Consider the following 24414-nt stretch of genomic DNA (forward strand, 5'->3'; position numbering starts at 1 on the left):
ATCGAACCGCCACTTGTATTTAGCGGCTCTCTTTTGTCGCCTTTTGAACATCTGTGGTTATCTATTGTCGCCCCTCAAAGAGCTCTATTTATCTCATGCCTCCCATTTGAACTACAACAGCTATCTCTGAGCGGGCCCGTTTTTATCTTGACATGCCTTTGTAACATGTATGCATTATGTCACCATGTGCAGGCATTCATACTGCACAGTAATTCACACTGCCAACCTCTCCGAGCCTCTTTAGAGTAGCCTGTGATTTCAGACACAGTTCCCTAATTACAATCTGCTTATTGTGCGCATCAGAAAACACACTTTGTGCTCGCCATTGAAGTTAACATTACCTCCGGGCTCCTTTCCAGAATGTCTGTGTGGAGTGGTAATCATCTGGCAGAATGTGAATCGACTTCTTTCTGGAGAAAATCATTTTTGAGCTCCACAAAGAACCTCTGAAAGCTGGGGGCCCAGGCATTGTCGGACTGAGGCGTCTGCACAGGCGCCTGATTAAAAAGGAGCATGGGCATTAATTGGACAGCTGATGGGGGGGATGTCAGCAGCGGCGGATGACTCGTTATACCGCCCGAGCAGAATGGGAAGGAGGGTAAGACAGAGGCTGCCATTTTAGCAATTCTTAGACCCAGAACAAACCCACCAATTTCACTGTTGACACATCACTCAAGGGGTCTGCAGTGTTGGTTAAACAAAATCTGTCATTCTTATGTGTGTGTGTGTGCATGCGTGTGTGCGTGTGTTGTGTGTGTGTGTGTGTGTTTATCTGAAGGCCAGGGCTGGGATTTCAGGGACAGTTTGCTTGGCTAATGGGGTTGGCTGGCTTTTCTTTCCACTCTCTTAGGCGAGCAGCTAATTAGAGGGAGCAGATGAAAATGCAGTGTCTGGGATCCAAACCTCATGCTCAGCCAACCAGGAATCAGCTCTGCAAGCTCTTACCCAATCGCAGCTGCTCTCAGCCAACCGGGAATCAGCTCCGCCAGATCTTACCCAATTACAGATGCTCTCACCGATATCTCCTTCCTTGTTTTACCTCCCTTCCGTCCACTCAATCACTGGCCAGATGATGTCTCAACCCTTAATGGATACGCCTCCCTCCGTCCACTGCCTCCGTCCACTGCCTCCCTCCGTCCACTGCCTCCCTCCGTCCACTGCCTCCCTCCGTCCACTGCCTCCCTCCGTCCACTGCCTCCGTCCACTGCCTCCCTCCGTCCACTGCCTCCCGCCACTTGCCCTTTTAGCTTGTCCAGGGAAAGTCTTCCATTTGCCATGGTAACGGCATATGTCAAATGGTCACGTGACCCCGAGGACATCTCACAAAAACAGGATCCATCAGGTTCAGGGTCATTTACAGTCCACATCATTGAGCATCCCCCACTCCTCACATGAGCGATTGGGATGTGAAGAGGATTGTCCTTGAATGGGCAAAATAGCTATTGTCCCCACAAAGCAGAGAACATATAGGTGCACAGAGAGAACATGTATAGGTTGACAAAGAGTGACTATAGGAAAGCACAAAGGAAGAATATATTAGGTGGACAAAGAAAGAGGCGTGCTCCCTTCTTTGAGAGGAGAGGAGCACACAACCTTGAAGCATCCACCAAGGTTGAATACTGACTGGCCACAATAGTCACACTGTGCCATGTAGAGTAGCTGAACTGACCAGTTAAAGTCTTCGCAAAGACGTATTTCTAAATATAGTCTCACAAAACTGCAGGGATTTTTTTTTTTACAACAGCTAAGCAGAGAAGTACAGTAGCACTTGTAGACGTGACACGAATCCCCAAAATGTTAATAAGGATTTTAAAGACGAAGGAGAGCCCAGAGAGAGGGAGGGTCATGTCAAAACATCTCTCCGACAGTGATTACACAGACACAGGAACAAAAGGGTGGAATTGCATTCGCTTTTTCAGAGTAACCATGGCAATTACTTCCGTTCCTAGGGGCTGAATGGTCGGTGTGGAGCCCGGCAGACTACAGCCCTTTCCCAGGAAAACAATCTCTATTCCGCCATTTTAAACATTTCAAAGGTCTTTCTAAGGAAAGATCGAACTAAACATGGTTTTCAAGAGCCAGGACTGTTAAAGTAAGATTGGTGTAACTAAGTCAAAAGCCTTTTTCAATACGAATCTCGGTTGACCATGTTATGACAGCAATGCGGTGGGTGAAAGCTCATGCTAGACACTGAGATTAAAAATCTCATTAATCATTTATGTAAGGTTGGCTGAAAATGTGAGAAGATGTGATTCGCCTGCCCCTTTGGCAGGCTATCCTGCGGCTTGGCATAACTGACTGTGGGCCCTCGATGTTGGTAACAACCTTAATTCACAAATACAAGCACAGACATTCTGATACCCATTATAATTAGTGATTGATGATGTACTCTTGGAACAACACTTTCTGTCTGCAAAACAGTGCTGAACAAAAACATATTACTCACCATATTACAGAGATAATTATCGTAGCGGCAGTTACTTTTCACAATGTCTTTGTTAAGGCAGTAAATGTGTATGCAGCCTGAAATTAAACAGCGTTGGGGCCGATTATGTTTGTAAAATGTTATTTCCCTACTCTTGGCTAATCAGTCAATAATGCTTAGTACAGGGGGGGTCAAACTCATTCAATCGAGGGCCTAGTGTCTGCTGGTTTTTGTTTTTTCCTTTCAATTAAGACCTAGACAACCAGGTGAGTGGAGTCATTTATTAATTAGTGACCTTAATTCATCAGTCAAGTACAATGGAGGAGTTAAAACCCTCAGACACTCGTATTTGTATTCTTTTGGGAAAGGGAAAAGGTGGCCATCATCCCTAGCTACCCCTCAAAATGCCAGACCATTTTTTAGAGAACATCAAGTCACCTAAAACACATCCTTATGGAACCGCAATGTGCCAAGTCATGTAGGACTCACCCAGTGGTGTAACGTACTGAAGTAAAAGTATGACTTAAGTCATTTTTTGAGGTATCTGTACTTTACTATTTATATTTTTGACAACTTTTACTTCACTACATTCCCAAAGAAAATAATGTTATTTTTACTCCATACATTTTTCCTGACACCCAAAAGTACTGGTTACATTTTGAATGCTTAGCAGGACAGTTAAATTGTCCAATTCAGGCATTTATCAAGAGAACATCCTTAGTCATCCCTACTGCCTCTAATCTGGCGGACTCACTAAACACACATACTTCGTTTGTAAATGATGTCTGAGTGTTGGAGTATGCCCCTGGCTAGTCGTAAAACACATATATATATTTTTTTATAAAATGGTGCCGTCTGATTTGATGAATATCAAATCAAATCAAATATTATTTGTCACATGCGCCGAATACAACAGGTGTAGACGTTACCGTGAAATGCTTACTTACAAGCTCTTATACAAACAGTGCAGCTCAAGAAATAGAGTTAATAAAATATTTACTAAATAAACTAAAGGAACTTGAAATGATTTATACTTTTAGTATATTTAAAACCAAACACTTTTAGACTTTCCTCAAGTAGTATTTTACTGGGTAACTTTCAGTTTTACTTGAGTCATTTCTATTAAGGTGTCTTTACTTTTACTTAAGTATGACAATTGGGTACTTTTTCCACCTCTGGACTCACCCCTGACAGAGAGAGAGAGAGAGAGAGAGAGAGAGAGAGAGAGAGAGAGAGAGAGAGAGAGAGAGAGAGAGAGAGAGAGAGAGAAAGCAGACATACAAAGTGCCCACCAGCTGTTCAACCCCTCAAATCAGAGAGTTCCCAGATAAACACTCAGGCATAACTTGGGCATAGGCACGGATGGGCCCACCAACTAGGAAGCCAGGACCACCCACTCAGATTGAGCAACAACAAAAATGTTGTATTGTTTTTATATGCTCTTTACTTGTCAGTGTTCCAAACAGGACATTATTGGTTTTATTTTACCTAAACATGCAAACAACATCAGATATAATTCATAGCAAGCAGTGCACTGGGTTAAATATAACAGAATAGATGACCCGGAATGACATTCACTCTCACGGGATGGGTTACCAAAAATAACTAACTGAAAGCCACACCCCTAACAAGGCACGAATATGACTGCATTGAGGCTTATGTCACTGTGCTTCTATGGCTATTATGCACCATGACACTGGCTATTTCATTCGTTTATTTAGCACAAAAGACAGCTCATAATCCAAACACCTATATTTTATATTTAATTCGCTTAAAAATGCTACATTCTCTCACAGCTTCATAGCAAAATGTGTAGAATAGCATGAGATAAGTTCTAAAACTGTACATTTTCCTCTCTGCCTCTTGGCAAAATGTGTAGAATTGCAGGACATTTGCTTTAAAACAGCAACATTTTCTCTCAGCCTCATAGCAAAATGTGTAGAATAGCATGAGATAAGTTCTAAAACTGTACATTTTCCTCTCTGCCTCTTGGCAAAATGTGTAGAATTGCAGGACATTTGCTTTAAAACAGCAACATTTTCTCTCAGCCTCATAGCAAAATGTGTAGAATAGCATGAGATTAGCTGTAAAACTGTACTTTATTTAAAAAAATGGGGGGGGCACCCAAAGTTCTGTAGGCCCACCCACTAGTGAGGAGTAATGCACCATACAGCCTCTTTCCAGTCCTGGAAACAAACCGCAGCACCTGCCAGAAATCCCCCAACAGGGCGCCATGATACTAAGGAGGAAACCAAAGGACACAGAGTCACTCTGTGTCACACCACCCCCGTCAACCCCTCTCCGACACATACACACACTAACACACACTAACACAATACACACCAGAGGAGGCTGGTGGGAGGAGCTATAGAAGAACAGACTCTAATGGAATAGAATAAATGGAACAGTGTCAAACATGTGGTTTCATGTGGTTCCATTTATTCCATTCCAGCCAGTACAATGTGCATGTCCTCCTATAGCTCCTCCCACCAGCCTCTCTGATACACACACACACACTCACAAACACAGTGCATACACGTGAACCAAACATACACTCACAAACACAGTGCATACACGTGAACCAAACACACACTCACAAACACAGTGCATACACGTGAACCAAACACACACTCACAAACACAGTGCATACACGTGAACCAAACACACACTCACAAACACAGTGCATACACGTGAACCACACACACACTCACAAACACAGTGCATACACGTGAACCAAACACACACTCACAAACACAGTGCATACACGTGAACCAAACACACACTCACAAACACAGTGCATACACGTGAACCACACACACACTCACAAACACAGTGCATACACGTGAACCAAACACACACTCACAAACACAGTGCATACACGTGAACCACACACACACTCACAAACACAGTGCATACACGTGAACCACACACACACTCACAAACACAGTGCATACACGTGAACCAAACATACACTCACAAACACAGTGCATACACGTGAACCAAACACACACTCACAAACACAGTGAATACACGTGAACCAAACACACACTCACAAACACAGTGCATACACGTGAACCACACACACACTCACAAACACAGTGCATACACGTGAACCAAACACACACTCACAAACACAGTGCATACACGTGAACCAAACACACACTCACAAACACAGTGCATACACGTGAACCACACACACACTCACAAACACAGTGCATACACGTGAACCACACACACACTCACAAACACAGTGCATACACGTGAACCACACACACACTCACAAACACAGTGCATACATGTGAACCAAACACACACTCACAAACACAGTGCATACACGTGAACCACACACACACACTCACAAACACAGTGCATACACGTGAACCAAACACACACTCACAAACACAGTGCATACACGTGAACCAAACACACACTCACAAACACAGTGCATACACGTGAACCAAACACACACTCACAAACACAGTGCATACACGTGAACCAAACACACACTCACAAACACAGTGCATACACGTGAACCACACACACACTCACAAACACAGTGCATACACGTGAACCAAACACACACTCACAAACACAGTGCATACACGTGAACCAAACACACACTCACAAACACAGTGCATACACGTGAACCACACACACACTCACAAACACAGTGCATACACGTGAACCACACTCACAAACACAGTGCATACACGTGAACCAAACACACACTCACAAACACAGTGCATACACGTGAACCACACACACACTCACAAACACAGTGCATACACGTGAACCACACACACATTCCCCTATTTTCCCCCTACTCATACAAACACACCTCATGCATATTTAATGCCGTGTTCCTGAAGTATATTTCAGCACAGCGCGGGTGGTCTGATGGGAGTTTTCCCAGCAAAGAGGACAAAGCAGTCCAGTCTGTGTTCCACACAGCATGGCCCTGCAATCACGGAAGAGGAGGTAGAAGACAAGAAGATACACACACACACACACACACACACACACACACACACACACACACACACACACACACACACACACACACACACACACACACACACACACACACACACACACACACACACACACCACACACAGAGAGAGGTAACCATCTCCATGGGAGGCCAATTACATACCTCTCCAGAGTGCTCCAAAATAAGTCTCCCCCCCTCCTCCACCCACCCAAATGACAAGAGGACAGAAAGGTTCCCTAGCCAGCACCTGGAATAGCCCACACAAGACATTCTCCACCTCAGGCTGCTGGAATCTACAACTCGGCCACATTCATTACCTGCAGGATGACATGATATTCCCTAACTCTCTCTGTCTCTCCTCTATAGCCTACCTCTGAGGTTCTGGGTGAACATGATCAAGAACCCCCAGTTTGTGGGTTCTTGAGCGCTGCAAAATAAATGTACACATACATGTTATTCAATAAGAACTTGGTTCTATTTCATATGCTTGACGCTCTGCAAGTCCCACCTCTCCCATCGCTTTTTACCAGCATACTGTATACCCAAGTGGGTGTTTGAAAGATGAACTGAGGTCCACACCAGTTCAGTTGGTGGCGGTAATGCCCCTTAAAGTTGGTTGCCAACCGACATATAAAGTCCACAGAAGAAGAAAGATGAACGGGGAGAGATTAATCAAAGAGAACGAACTAAAAACAAACTATGTTTCCCATTTTTATCTGTGGATGAATTGTCGGGGTAGAGAACACACGATTTTGTGTGACTCAAAATAGGTCAAAATTCTTCAAAGATCCAGCTAAATAAAGAACCTTGTGCATTTCAGGTAAAATAACAACCCAATGTTTATCTCCCAGGACAAATTAGCTAGCAACAGCAAGATAGCTGTATGTCCATAAATATATGTGTGTTTTAACCTGTCCCCAAATGAATATAGTTGGTTCACGGTTGATTTTGGAATTTTAACCTGCGTGTCTTGTGGGGATAGACAAAATCAACATGCGCGCGAGGATGCACACAGACGCATTGGTGTTGCCGGTTTGGTCAGCATGTCAGACCCACAGAGAGGAAGTGATGGAGAGAGAGAGAGACAGTGAGAGAGAGACAGAGACAGAGAGAGAGAGATAGAGAGAGAGACAAAGAGAGAGAGAGACAGAGAGAGAGACAGAGAGAGAGAGAGACAGAGAGAGAGAAAGAGAGAGAGCAAGAAAGAGAGAGAAAGAGAGTGAGAGAGAAAGGTAAGTGAGAAAAGAGGCAGGGAGGAGGAAGGCCCTTCAGCAGGAAAGACAGATACTTCCCTGGAGGTAGGTAACTTCCAGACCGGAACATTGAACATTCCAGACATGGAGATATCCTGCACGCCTGGTTACTCAGAACAGGTGGGCAGCAAAGAACTGCACACTGCAGCCCATTTTAACAACTGAATTGGGATCAGCTGATACCAGGTCAAGCGTTGACTATTCAGAGCCGTGAAACCAAGCTGATCCAGGATCATTTGTTAAACAGCAGGTATATGTTTTTGCAGGTATAACGTTTTTGCAGGTATAATGGTACATTATAGGGCCCTGTTACAATAGTTTGAAATCCTTCCATCCTTCTTTGAGGTAGTCACTGATCTGACTTGATGAGTGAAGGCAATGCAGTGAAATCCACTTCTACTCAAAATGACTTCTACTCAAACTAGAATAACTGTAATGGATGTTTCTGGATGTGAATACCTGTAAGAGAATAATGATCTCAGTTGAGTTTCCCGCCAGCCTGTTCCCTACAGCGCTAGATAAGGTGAGTGTCCTCTATGCCCTGATGAAATGATTGAGTCTTTTCTGTAAGAGGTCCACCGGATGACTTAGAGACACACAGTCACACATTAGGAGACACACACACTAGGACACGCAAAAGCACACACACCCATGTGCATGCACACGCACACACTCTCACACACACACACACACTCACACACACACACACACACACACACACACACACACACACAAAGGCACACACACGCGTGTATGCACACACTCAGTCGCACAAGCAGACACCCACACAAAGTAAGACCATTCTCTCAACATCAATATGACATCCTTTGGACTGACGGAGGTCACCACCACTATGACAGAACAATTACATCAGGTCATACAACAGGGGCACTGACCTTTTAAACCTGAGTGTGTGTGTGTGTGTGTGTGTGTGTGTGTGTGTGTGTGTGTGTGTGTGTGTGTGTGTGTGTGTGTGTGTGTGTGTGTGTGTATGCATGCGTATATACGTGCATGTCTTGTGTGTGTGTGTTACAGTGTGTAGACTGGACAGGTCAGCCCCAGGCCCCTCTAGGGAACTGTGACGACAGAGACACTGAGGCCAGGGGGTTCAGGACACTACACAACACTGCTGGTGACGCACTTTGTCTCTCTCTCTCTCTGTGTGTGTTTGTGTGTGAATGTGTGAGTGCATGAGTCTGATTGTGCGTGTGTGCATGTGTGTGTATACAGTGGGGCAAAAAAGTATTTAGTCAGCCACCAATTGTGCAAGTTCTCCCACTTAAAAAGATGAGAGAGGCCTGTAATTTTCATCATAGGTACACTTCAACTATGACAGACAAAATTAGAAAAAAAAATCTAGAAAATCACATTGTAGGATTTTTAATGAATTTATTTGCAAATTATGGTGGAAAATAAGTATTTGGTCACCTACAAACAAGCAAGATTTCTGGCTCTCACAGACCTGTAACTTCTTCTTTAAGAGGCTCCTCTGTCCTCCACTCGTTACCTGTATTAATGGCACCTGTTTGAACTTGTTATCAGTATAAAAGACACCTGTCCACAACCTCAAACAGTCACACTCCAAACTCCACTATGGCCAAGGCCAAAGAGCTGTCAAAGGACACCAGAAACAAAATTGTAGACCTGCACCAGGCTGGGATTACTGAATCTGCAATAGGTAAGCAGCTTGGCTTGAAGAAATCAACTGTGGGAGCAATTATTAGGAAATGGAAGACATACAAGACCACTGATAATCTCCCTCGATCTGGGGCCCCACGCAAGATCTCACCCTGTGGGGTCAAAATGATCACGGTGAGCAAAAACGGTGAGCAAAAATCCCAGAACCACACGGGGGGACCTAGTGAATGACCTGCAGAGAGCTGGGACCAAAGTAACAAAGCCTACCATCAGTAACATACTACGCCGCCAGGGATCAAATCCTGCAGTGCCAGACGTGTCCCCCTGCTTAAGCCAGTACATGTCCAGGCCCGTCTGAAGTTTGCTAGAGAGCATTTGGATGATCCAGAAGAAGATTGGGAGAATGTCATATGGTCAGATGAAACCAAAATATAACTTTTTGGTAAAAACTCAACTCGTCGTGTTTGGAGGACAAAGAATGCTGAGTTGCATCCAAAGAACACCATACCTACTGTGAAGCATGGGGGTGGAAACATCATGCTTTGGGGCTGTTTTTCTGAAAAGGGACCAGGACGACTGATCCGTGTAAAGGAAAGAATGAATGGGGCCATGTATCGTGAGATTTTGCGTGAAAACCTCCTTCCATCAGCAAGGGCATTGAAGATGAAACGTGGCTGGGTCTTTCAGCATGACAATGATCCCAAACACACCGCCCGGGCAACGAAGGAGTGGCTTCGTAAGAAGCATTTCAAGGTCCTGGAGTGGCCTAGCCAGTCTCCAGATCTCAACCCCATAGAAAATCTTTGGAGGGAGTTGAAAGTCCGTGTTGCCCAGCAACAGCCCCAAAACATCACTGCTCTAGAGGAGATCTGCATGGAGGAATGGGCCAAAATACCAGCAACAGTGTGTGAAAACCTTGTGAAGACTTATAGAAAACATTTGACCTCTGTCATTGCCAACAAAGGGTATATAACAAAGTATTGAGATAAACTTTTGTTATTGACCAAATACTTATTTTCCACCATAATTTGCAAATAAATTCATTAAAAATCCTACAATGTGATTTTCTGGATTTTTTTTCTCATTTTGTCTGTCATAGTTGAAGTGTACCTATGATGAAAATTACAGGCCTCTCTCATCTTTTTAAGTGGGAGAACTTGCACAATTGGTGGCTGACTAAATACTTTTTTGCCCCACTGTATGTGTGTATGTCCACATATATACGTGTGTGTACGATATAACGCATGTGAAAGATAAATTGTGCTCGGTGTAAATGCATAACATGACTTTGTGCATAGTGCATTTCTGTGTCAGTGCATATTTCTGTGTGTGTGTGTGTGTGTGTGTGTGTGTGTGTGTGTGTGTGTGTGTGTGTGTGTGTGTGTGTGTGTGTGTGTGTGTGTGTGTGTGTGTGTGTGTGTGTGTGTGTGTGTGTGTGTGTGTGTGTGCGTGCGCACAGAGGTGTTGCGTAGGTGGCCTTGACGGCCCAACCATTCCTTTATGAATTACATAGTGGCCCTATTGGAGGAGGTTTCATAAGCAGAGAGGAGACAGACACACTGGATGGTATATAGTTAAGATGAATGACAGAGGAGACAGACACACTGGATGGTATATAGTTAAGATGAATGACAGAGGAGACAGACACACTGGATGGTATATAGTTAAGATGAATGACAGGAGACAGACACACTGGATGGTATATAGTTAAGATGAATGACAGTGGAGACAGACACACTGGATGGTATATAGTTAAGATGAATGACAGAGGAGACAGACACACTGGATGGTGTATAGTTAAGATGAATGACAGAGGAGGGAGACACACTGGAGGGTATATAGTTAAGATGAATGACAGAGGAGAGAGACACACTGGATGGTATATAGTTAAGATGAATGACAGAGGAGGGAGACACACTGGATGGTATATAGTTAAGATGAATGACAGAGGAGAGAGACACACTGGATGGTATATAGTTAAGATGAATGACAGAGGAGACAGACACACTGGATGGTGTATAGTTAAGATGAATGACAGAGGAGACAGACACACTGGATGGTGTATAGTTAAGATGAATGACAGAGGAGGGAGACACACTGGATGGTATATAGTTAAGATGAATGACAGAGGAGAGAGACACACTGGATGGTATATAGTTAAGATGAATGACAGAGGAGACAGACACACTGGATGGTGTATAGTTAAGATGAATGACAGAGGAGACAGACACACCGGAGGGTATATAGTTAAGATGAATGACAGAGGAGAGAGACACACTGGATGGTATATAGTTAAGATGAATGACAGAGGAGACAGACACACTGGATGGTGTATAGTTAAGATGAATGACAGAGGAGACAGACACACTGGATGGTATATAGTTAAGATGAATGACAGTGGAGAGAGACACACTGGATGGTATATAGTTAAGATGAATGACAGAGGAGACAGACACACTGGATGGTATATAGTTAAGATGAATGACAGTGGAGAGAGACACACTGGATGGTATATAGTTAAGATGAATGACAGAGGAGACAGACACACTGGATGGTGTATAGTTAAGATGAATGACAGTGGAGAGAGACACACTGGATGGTATATAGTTAAGATGAATGACAGTGGAGAGAGACACACTGGATGGTGTATAGTTAAGATGAATGACAGTGGAGACAGACACACTGGATGGTATATAGTTAAGATGAATGACAGTGGAGACAGACACACCGGATGGTGTATAGTTAAGATGAATGACAGAGGAGACAGACACACTGGATGGAATATAGTTAAGATGAATGACAGTGGAGAGAGACACACTGGATGGTATATAGTTAAGATGAATGACAGTGGAGAGAGACACACTGGATGGTGTATAGTTAAGATGAATGACAGTGGAGACAGACACACCGGATGGTATATAGTTAAGATGAATGACAGTGGAGACAGACACACTGGATGGTATATAGTTAAGATGAATGACAGTGGAGACAGACACACTGGATGGTGTATAGTTAAGATGAATGACAGTGGAGACAGACACACTGGATGGTATATAGTTAAGATGAATGACAGTGGAGACAGACACACCGGATGGTATATAGTTAAGATGAATGACAGTGGAGACAGACACACTGGATGGTATATAGTTAAGATGAATGACAGTGGAGACAGACACACTGGATGGTGTATAGTTAAGATGAATGACAGTGGAGAGAGACACACTGGATGGTATATAGTTAAGATGAATGACAGTGGAGAGAGACACACTGGATGGTGTATAGTTAAGATGAATGACAGTGGAGACAGACACACTGGATGGTATATAGTTAAGATGAATGACAGTGGAGACAGACACACCGGATGGTGTATAGTTAAGATGAATGACAGAGGAGACAGACACACTGGATGGAATATAGTTAAGATGAATGACAGTGGAGAGAAACACACTGGATGGTATATAGTTAAGATGAATGACAGTGGAGAGAGACACACTGGATGGTGTATAGTTAAGATGAATGACAGTGGAGACAGACACACTGGATGGTATATAGTTAAGATGAATGACAGTGGAGACAGACACACTGGATGGTATATAGTTAAGATGAATGACAGTGGAGACAGACACACTGGATGGTGTATAGTTAAGATGAATGACAGTGGAGACAGACACACTGGATGGTATATAGTTAAGATGAATGACAGTGGAGACAGACACACCGGATGGTATATAGTTAAGATGAATGACAGTGGAGACAGACACACTGGATGGTGTATAGTTAAGATGAATGACAGTGGAGACAGACACACTGGATGGTATATAGTTAAGATGAATGACAGTGGAAACAGACACACTGGAGGGTATATAGTTAAGATGAATGACAGTGGAGAGAGACACACTGGATGGTGTATAGTTAAGATGAATGACAGAGGAGACAGACACACTGGATGGTATATAGTTAAGATGAATGACAGTGGAGAGAGAGATCGGTAAAATAACCTTTATGACTTCACATTGTCCAGCACAATGGCACCCAGCCTACATCCTAAATGGCACCCCATTCCCCATTTAGTGCACTTGTTTTGACCAGGGTACATGGGGCATGCCATAGGGCTCTGGTCAAAAGTTGTGCACTATACAAGGAATAGGGTGCCATTTAGGATGCAGGCCCAGGTCCTTGTTTCAAGTCCAGAACACATCTTTTGTCCCCCTCAACAAAGATGTAGGCTGCTTGACCATAAAGGCTAAACAACAACCAAGATGGAACTATATAAACACCTCCCATCCTTCCTGTGATTTAAGATATTCTAAAAATGCGCATCTCTTTAAACAATATGCAATTAGTACCATTTAAACAGCTAAAGTCATTAGCTCAGTGTTTACCACAAGCAACATTTTGTACACAAGATAACATCCCTCATTTGCATATGCTAATGTAAGGTAATTAGCTATACTCCGCCGAGTAATTCCGATCCAGCCAACCTGCGGGCAGTTTTAGGAGATTAACCACAAATAATGAAATAATTCAATCAATCACGTAAAGGCTAATATATGCATATGAAATGGCATGGGGCAGTCGACGCGGTTGGCTTTAATGTCAGGGAATCACAGAGAAAATAGACCTTGGCAGTTCGGAAGCATCGGGTATTGAGAGTGGAAACATCCACAAATATCAACAAATTGGCCTTAATTCGTTGCTTTGGCGTTAAACAGACAAAACCAAACAACATCAACAAAACACACGAGAGGCCATGTTTTTTTGGAGAATTATGGGGTGGCCGTTGCCATGGATTGTTTCCAGGAAACAAGAGCTCATCCAAACTTGTCTGTAATCATAGGCTTAGCTTGGGAAATTGTTGACAGGGTAACATCTCCAGAATAGAAAAAACAGGCCGTGTGCTTTAATAGGTAATATAAAAGCTTATTTTCCTCTGCTCCCGGCAGTAAAGCAGTGGCGACAGACACAGAGGCGCTTATCTAATTTGACTTTAATGCGTGTTTGTGGCTGTGATGTTTTTCGCTCTTCTCCGGCGATGAAAAGCATGATAAACTCCTAAGTCTATTAGCAGTGACAATACTATACTCTCCCTACCGCTCCCCGATTCCATTAGCCTGTCTGGACATGGATATTAGGCCTACACTCTCACACTCACATACACACACAAACAGACATGGATATTAGGCCTACACTCTCACACTCACATACACACACAAACAGACATGGATATTAGGCCTACACTCTCACTCTCACACTCACATACACACACAAACAGACATGGAGATTAGGCCTACACTCTCACACTCACATACACACACAAACAGACATGGATATTAGGCCTACACTCTCACACTCACATACACATACAAACAGACATGGATATTAGGCCTACACTCTCACACTCACACACAAACAGACATGGATATTAGGCCTACACTCTCACACTCACATACACACACAAACAGACATGGATATTAGGCCTACACTCTCACACTCACATACACACACAAACAGACATGGATATTAGGCCTACACTCTCACACTCACATACACACACAAACAGACATGGATATTAGGCCTACACTCTCACACTCACATACACATACAAACAGACATGGATATTAGGCCTACACTCTCACACTCATACACACACACAAACAGACATGGATATTAGGCCTACACTCTCACACTCACATTCACACACAAACATACATGGATATTAGGCCTACACTCTCACACTCACATACACATACAAACAGACATGGATATTAGGCCTACACTCTCACACTCACATTCACACACAAACAGACATGGATATTAGGCCTACACTCTCACACTCACATACACACACAAACAGACATGGATATTAGGCCTACACTCTCACACTCACATACAAACAGACATGGATATTAGGCCTACACTCTCACACTCACATACACACACAAACAGACATGGATATTAGGCCTACACTCTCACACTCACATACACATACAAACAGACATGGATATTAGGCCTACACTCTCACACTCACATTCACACACAAACAGACATGGATATTAGGCCCACACTCTCACACTCACATACACACACAAACAGACATGGATATTAGGCCTACACTCTCACATACAAACAGACATGGATATTAGGCCTACACTCTCACACTCACATACACACACAAACAGACATGGATATTAGGCCTACACTCTCACACTCACATACACACACAAACAGACATGGATATTAGGCCTACACTCTCACACTCACATACACATACAAACAGACATGGATATTAGGCCTACACTCTCACACTCACATTCACACACAAACAGACATGGATATTAGGCCTACACTCTCACACTCACATACAAACAGACATGGATATTAGGCCTACACTCTCACACTCACAGACATGGATATTAGGCCAACACTCTCACATACACACACAAACAGACATGGATATTAGGCCCACACTCTCACACTCACATACACACACAAACAGACATGGATATTAGGCCCACACTCTCACACAAACAGACATGGATATTAGGCCTACACTCTCACACTCACACACAAACAGACATGGATATTAGGCCTACACTCTCACACTCACACAAACAGACATGGATATTAGGCCTACACTCTCACACTCACATACACACAGACATGGATATTAGGCCTACACTCTCACACTCACATACACACAGACATGGATATTAGGCCTACACTCTCACACTCACACAAACAGACATGGATATTAGGCCTACACTCTCACACTCAAACACAAACAGACATGGATATTAGGCCTACACTCTCACACTCACATACAAACAGACATGGATATTAGGCCTACACTCTCACACTCACATACACACACAAACAGACATGGATATTAGGCCTACACTCTCACACTCACATATACACACAAACAGACATGGATATTAGGCCTACACTCTCACACTCACACACAAACAGACATGGATATTAGGCCTACACTCTCACACTCAAACACAAACAGACATGGATATTAGGCCTACACTCTCACACTCACATACAAACAGACATGGATATTAGGCCTACACTCTCACACTCATATACACACACAAACAGACATGGATATTAGGCCTACACTCTCACACTCACATACACACACAAACAGACATGGATATTAGGCCTACACTCTCACACTCACATACACACACAAACAGACATGGATATTAGGCCTACACTCTCACACACACAAACAGACATGGATATTAGGCCTACACTCTCACACTCACACACAAACAGACATGGATATTAGGCCTACACTCTCACACTCAAACACAAACAGACATGGATATTAGGCCTACACTCTCACACTCACATACAAACAGACATGGATATTAGGCCTACACTCTCACACTCATATACACACACAAACAGACATGGATATTAGGCCTACACTCTCACACTCACATACACACACAAACAGACATGGATATTAGGCCTACACTCTCACACTCACATATACACACAAACAGACATGGATATTAGGCCTACACTCTCACACTCACACACAAACAGACATGGATATTAGGCCTACACTCTCACACTCAAACACAAACAGACATGGATATTAGGCCTACACTCTCACACTCACATACAAACAGACATGGATATTAGGCCTACACTCTCACACTCATATACACACACAAACAGACATGGATATTAGGCCTACACTCTCACACTCACATACACACACAAACAGACATGGATATTAGGCCTACACTCTCACACTCACATACACACACAAACAGACATGGATATTAGGCCTACACTCTCACACACACACAAACAGACATGGATATTAGGCCTACACTCTCACACTCACACACAAACAGACATGGATATTAGGCCTACACTCTCACACTCAAACACAAACAGACATGGATATTAGGCCTACACTCTCACACTCACATACAAACAGACATGGATATTAGGCCTACACTCTCACACTCATATACACACACAAACAGACATGGATATTAGGCCTACACTCTCACACTCACATACACACACAAACAGACATGGATATTAGGCCTACACTCTCACACTCACATACACACACAAACAGACATGGATATTAGGCCTACACTCTCACACTCACACTCAAACAGACATGGATGTGTACCCAACTCCAGGAACACTGCTAGAAGACAATAAGGGAAGTGTTTATGGAGGAGCTCACTGATACAGTAGTATCTATCATAGGGCTGATATTACACCAAGGACAATCTGCAGAGCCACCACCAAGCTTTCCTGTGTGTGTATGTGTGTCCGGCTGCTGTAACAGGGGGAACAGATTAGACACGTGTGTGTGTGTGTGTGTGTGTGTGTGTGTGTGTGTGTGTGTGTGTGTGTGTGTGTGTGTGGCTGCTGTAACAGGGGGAACAGATTAGACATGGGTTGTGTGTGTGTGTGTGTGTAGGAGCTTTGCAAAGGTGTGTGAGGTACAAGTGTCGTGTTTCAATGGCATAGCCATGTATTTTTTTAAATGTATGTATTAATGTGAGGGTTCTGTATGTGGTGTTAATGAATGTGCTGTGTGTGTGCATGTGTTTGTGTGGATATGTGTGTGTTGTCCAAATAGAGTTTCTGTTACTCCTGTCAAACTAGGATCAATGCGGGGGAGAAGAGGGGCGGGGCCTTAATCCAAGGGTGGGGAGGTTCATGACAAAGCTGCAGTGTGGAAGGAGGTTGCCGTGGAGAATCACCTGGTGTTGCCGTGGCAACAGACTGGTCTGTAGATGTTACTATTTATGTAAATGCCAGCCAGTGAGCTTAATGCTGAGCCAATGATCACTTAATATCATAGCCTGTTGCTACCTCAATACAAATAAAATGGAAAACCTCTGAGTTAAAAAACACAATGAGAGTTATTCCTAAAACTGTACCACCAACGTAAGGTAACTATCACCTATGGCACTTTATTCTGTACTTGACTTTTTTCTGTTAGGGACACAAAAATTGGTTGGAATTTGACGGCTGTGCTTACATTTCATGAATATTATAATTCTGTATGTAATTTATCGTTGGCGTCCTGGGACCTCATAACTACTCTCAGTTTATGTTAAGAAGAAGAAGGATCAGCAAAGATGGAGAGACAATGTTTTCCAGGACACCTGTACTATCTAACCTCTCATAGCATCAGGACACCTGTACTATCTAACCTCTCATAGCATCAGGACACCTGTACTATCTAACCTCTCATAGCATCAGGACACCTGTACTATCTAACCTCTCATAGCATCAGGACACCTGTCTAACCCTCCAATAGCATCAGGACACCTGTACTATCTAACCTCTCATAGCATCAGTACACGTGTACTATCTAACCATCCAATAGCATCAGGACACCTGTACTATCTAATCTCTCATAGCATCAGGACACGTGTACTATCTAACCGTCCAATAGCATCAGGACACCTGCAAAATCTCCCACTGACCTAATCAACTAGGAATAAAAGTATCCATGTCACATGACATGAGCTACTTCAAGGAAGGAAGGACAGCCACGTATCTACAGAATTGGAACCAGGCCCCAATCTCATGCTCTATCCGTCTGTCTCTGAGAAGGCCAGATGCCTCATCACTGATTCTGCTAGCATAGCTAGCTCCATTAGCACACAGTGCATGCCGAGACACTGACCTCCAGGCTAGCACATCTGTTAATACAATACATCTAAATGGGTCCGTTGTCAAATTCATGTCCTTTTAATTATGATCTGGACGTCTCTGAGTAAACACGGACTTCCTATTTCACACAGACAGACGAGGGAAATGTCCTTGCATCAATGCCAGCTCAAAGTGACTGATGGCATAGACACGGCTGAGTAAAAAGTTAGGTGGTAAGAAACAGAGAATTGTGCCAGAGGTAGCAACACGCCAGCCTCTGCATAACAACACCACCCTGAGCCGTTCCAGTACTTCCCGATAGGGTGGGTAGGATGGGGGTTTAGGTACCGAAGGGAACATCTACATCCCCAGGAATGACTGCCAAATACATTCAAGGAGGGGGGTTAGGGTGGAAGACTGGTGGGATGGAACAAGTGCGAGGAGGGTAAGGACAGTGTGTGGTGAAGAGTAAAACTGGATGGGAAGAAGAACAAGACGTCTTGGCTGTGTTCTGTCGCTATCGGGGAGAGAAAGGGTATGAAAGTGTGTGTGTGTGTGTGGAGGGGTTCTCTCTCTTTATGGGCATATCCTGTGGGTACCTCCATCTCTCTGGAAGTGACTGCCAACGACATGCAAGCCAGGGGGTTTGAGGAGGGAGTGTGTGTTCTGCACTGGCACCATGTATGCCTTGACAGTGCTCCGGATGTGTTGGGCAGCCCTAGGGGAGAGGGGGGCGGTTATGTTGGCGATGAGGTTACCACCCTGTGGTGTGTGCTGTCAGTTCCAGAAAGGGATTTTACGAACAAGGTGGAAGAGGAGAGGACAGGAGGAGAGGACAGGAGGAGAGGACAGGAGGAGAGCAGACACAGTTCTCTGTGTGTCAACCTCTTTCCCTCTCTCACATCCCTCTATCCATCCATCCCTCTCATCCCTCTCTCCATCCCTCCCTCTCCCATCCCTCTCTCCATCCCTCCCTCTCTCATCCCTCTATCAATCCATCCCTCTCTCATCCCTATATCCATCCATCCCTCTCTCATACCTCTATCCATCGATCCCTCTCTCATCCCTCTATCCATCCATCCCCCTCTCATCCCTCTATCCATCCATGCCTCCCTCATCCCTCTATCCTCCCTATCCATCCCTCTCTCATCCCTGTATCGATCCCTCCCTCCCGCCCTCTCTCATCCCTCTATCCATCCCTCCCTCCCGCCCTCTCTCATCCCTCTATCCATCCCTCCCTCCCTCCCTCTCTCATCCCTATCTCCATCCATCCATCCATCACTCCCTCTCTCATCCCCCTCTCATCCATCCCTATCGCCATCCATCCCTCTCTTTCCCCATTTCTCTCCAGTTTCTGTGACTTTTTTACTATATTCTTGGAAGGTGAGTGTGTGTGAATGTGTGTGTGCACAAGCTTACGGCTAACACACAAACAATCAGCACTTACAGCTTCCGACAGTAATCGAAGACGGCGTTCTCACATAAACACGAGAGCATGACGCCACCAAATGCCATTACACACAAGGTGGTAAGTACACACACAAGAGGTCGACTTCCTCTCAATGCCTGAGAAACACAACAGAATCAACAAAAAGGATAACGATGAACGATTCTTCTTTCTCTCACCGTTATGCTGCAAAACCCATTACACCGACTGCACAAGCACATTTAGTGAGGGTTTGAAGAGTGCTAAGAGAGAAAAATACCAGTCAAATAACACAGCTGTGTCACCAGGCTGTGCCCAGTGGGTTTGATGACACAGGAGTGATATGTGTAGGCTGTGTCACCAGGCTGTGCCCAGTGGGTTTGATGACACAGGAGTGATATGTGTAGGCTGTGTCACCAGGCTGTGCCCAGTGGGTTTGATGACACAGGAGTGATATGTGTAGGCTGTGTCACCAGGCTGTGCCCAGTGGGTTTGATGACACAGGAGTGATATGTGTAGGCTGTGTCACCAGTTTGTGCCCAGTGGGTTTGATGACACAGGAGTGATATGTGTAGGCTGTGTCACCAGTTTGTGCCCAGTGGGTTTGATGACACAGTAGTGATATGTGTAGGCTGTGTCACCAGTTTGTGCCCAGTGGGTTTGATGACACAGGAGTGATATGTGTAGGCTGTGTCACCAGGCTGTGCCCAGTGGGTTTGATGACACAGGAGTGATATGTGTAGGCTGTGTCACCAGTTTGTGCCCAGTGGGTTTGATGACACAGTAGTGATATGTGTAGACTGTGTCACCAGTAGGCTGTGTCACCAGTTTGCTCCAGACCCTGGTTGAAACACGACCACGGGAACCCAGGCTAAAGGGACGAGAGGAATAAGTGAACTCATCTGAAAGGAAGATGCATTGACATTGACAAGTGCTCATTCAACTCAGGTGAGAGTTGTCTTTCAATTCCATTCAAGGGGCGTTATTGGCATGGGAAACATATGTTAACATTGCCGAAGTAAGTGATGTCGATAATATACAAAAGTGAGAGAAAAAAAACAGTAAAAAGGAACAGTAAAAATTACACTCACAGAAGTTCCAAAAGAATCAAGACATTACAAATGTCATATTATGTCTATATACAGTGTTGTAACGATGTACAAATGGATAAAGTACAAAAGGGAAAATAAATAAGTATAAATATGGGTGATATTTACAATGGTGTTTGTTCTTCACTGGTTGACCTATTCTTGCGGCAACAGGTCACAAATCTTGCTGCTGTGATGGCACACTGGTATTTCACCCAGTAGATATGGGAGTTTATCAAATTTGGGTTTGTTTTCAAATTCTTTGTGGATCTGTGTAATCTGAGGGAAATACATGTTTCTAATATAGTCATACATTGGGCAGGAGGTTAGGAAGTGCAGCTCAGTTTCCACCTCATTTTGTGGGCAGTGTGCACATAGCCTGTCTTCTCTTGAGAGCCAGGTCTGCCTACGGCGGCCTTTCTCAATAGCAAGGCTATGCTCACTGAGTCTGTACATAGTCAAAGCTTTCCTTAAGTTTGGGTCAGTCACAGTAGTCAGGTATTCTTCCACTGTGTACTCTCTGTTTAGGGCCAAATAGTATTCTAATTTGCTCTGTTGTTTTGTTAATTCTTTCCAATTTGTCAAGTAATTATCTTTTTGTTTTCTCATGATTTGGTTGGGTCTAATTGTGTTGCTGTCCTGGGGCTCTGTGGGGAGTGTTTGTGTTTGTGAACAGAGCCCCAGGACCAGTTTGCTTATGGGACTCTTCTCCAGGTTCATCTCTCTGTAGGTGATGGCGTTGTTATGGAAGGATTGGGAATCACTTCCTTTTAGGTGGTTGTAGAATTTAACTATTTTCTGGATTTGGATAACTAGTGGGTATCGGCCTAATCTCTCTCTTGTCTATCTCTCTCTTTTATTCAGATGGTAAATGTATTAAATAGAAACAAGGTTTGTCAGTAATGTCTTGACAGCGACACAGCACAAAAGACAGAAGGGTAGAGTCAGTGATGATACACTGAAGTGTTAGAGGCACTGTAACAGACAGAAACTATGTCAAGATGGCTGCCTTGTGTAAGAGAGGGAGAGCGAGAGATGGATAGAGGGAGAGAGGGGATAGAGTGAGAGATGGATAGAGGGAGAGAGGGGATAGAGGGAGAGCGAGAGATGGATAGAGGGAGAGAGGGGAAAGGGAGAGCGAGAGATGGATAGAGGGAGAGAGGGGAAAGGGAGAGCGAGAGATGGATAGAGGGAGAGAGGGGATAGAGTGAGAGATGGATAGAGGGAGAGAGGGGATAGAGGGAGAGCGAGAGATGGATAGAGGGAGAGAGGGGAAAGGGAGAGCGAGAGATGGATAGAGGGAGAGAGGGGATAGAGGGAGAGCGAGAGATGGATAGAGGGAGAGAGGGGAAAGGGAGAGCGAGAGATGGATAGAGGGAGAGAGGGGATAGAGTGAGAGATGGATAGAGGGAGAGAGGGGAAAGGGAGAGCGAGAGATGGATAGAGGGAGAGAGGGGAAAGGGAGAGCGAGATAGAGAAAGTGATCTTACTCCAGGTGTTGTGTAAGCCGGTCGTCCCTGGATCAATGCTATGGTCTGCCCACTGGGATATAGCGCGCGCACACACACACACACACACACACACACACACACACACACACACACACACACACACACACACACACACACACACACACACACACACACACACACACACACGCACACACACACACACAGTGCTGGAGGTAGTACTTGTGTTCAGGAACCCTCGCTGTCAACCACACATCATAGTCACATGATCAAGTGGCAGGTTAAAATAGCAACATGTTCACTATCCCCCTGAGGCCTGTGATAGCAGGAAGAAAGGGAGGGAGGGAAGGAGGGAAGAGAGAGAGAGAGAGGGGGGTGGGAGAGAGAGGATGATGGAGAGATTATAGTAGAACAGAATACAGGAGAGAGGACTTAAACTACAGAGAGAGAGAGAGAGAGATATTAGAATAGTAGAACAGAGCACAAGAGAGAAGACTTAAAAACGAGAGAGAATAGAATAGTAGAACAGAGCACAAGAGAGAAGACTTGAAAACGAGAGAGAATAGAATAGTAGAACAGAGCACAAGAGAGAAGACTTGAAAACGAGAGAGAATAGAATAGTAGAACAGAGCACAAGAGAGAAGACTTGAAAACGAGAGAGAATAGAATAGTAGAACAGAGCACAAGAGAGAAGACTTGAAAACGAGAGAGAATAGAATAGTAGAACAGAGCACAAGAGAGAAGACTTGAAAACGAGAGAGAATAGAATAGTAGAACAGAGCACAAGAGAGAAGACTTGAAAACGAGAGAGAATAGAATAGTAGAACAGAGTACAAGAGAGAAGACTTGAAAACGAGAGAGAATAGAATAGTAGAACAGAGTACAAGAGAGAAGACTTGAAAACGAGAGAGAATAGAATAGTAGAACAGAGTACAAGAGAGAAGACTTGAAAACGAGAGAGAATAGAATAGTAGAACAGAGTACAAGAGAGAAGACTTGAAAACGAGAGAGAATAGAATAGTAGAACAGAGCACAAGAGAGAAGACTTGAAAACGAGAGAGAATAGAATAGTAGAACAGAGCACAAGAGAGAAAGGTAGAAAACAAGATGACAGAGAGAAAGAGGATACAGATGAATAGAGTAGTAGAACAGAGTCCAAGAGACAGCAATAGAGGGAATGAGGGAGAGAATAATACTGTATTTCACCTTGACTTGAGACATAAACCCCGCTCTGTACACTGAACGAGACCTGACTGCAGACTGAGGGATTGTCAGCCTACCAAATCTACAAATCAACCTACAATCACATCATTCATTCCTTTGCGGTTAAGGCTAGCGTTTGTTTAAAGTGCACGGCCCCATTAAAACAAATCTTTGAAGGATTCAAAGACGTTTCACCTTTCGCTTGAATCGTGTACTTGAGGGAGTGTATGGAAATATTCTGCCTTGAAGCTTAATACAGAACATTCAGA

The sequence above is a fragment of the Salvelinus namaycush genome, chromosome 38 (genome assembly GCF_016432855.1).
Source record: "Salvelinus namaycush isolate Seneca chromosome 38, SaNama_1.0, whole genome shotgun sequence".
Lineage (NCBI taxonomy): Eukaryota > Metazoa > Chordata > Actinopteri > Salmoniformes > Salmonidae > Salvelinus > Salvelinus namaycush.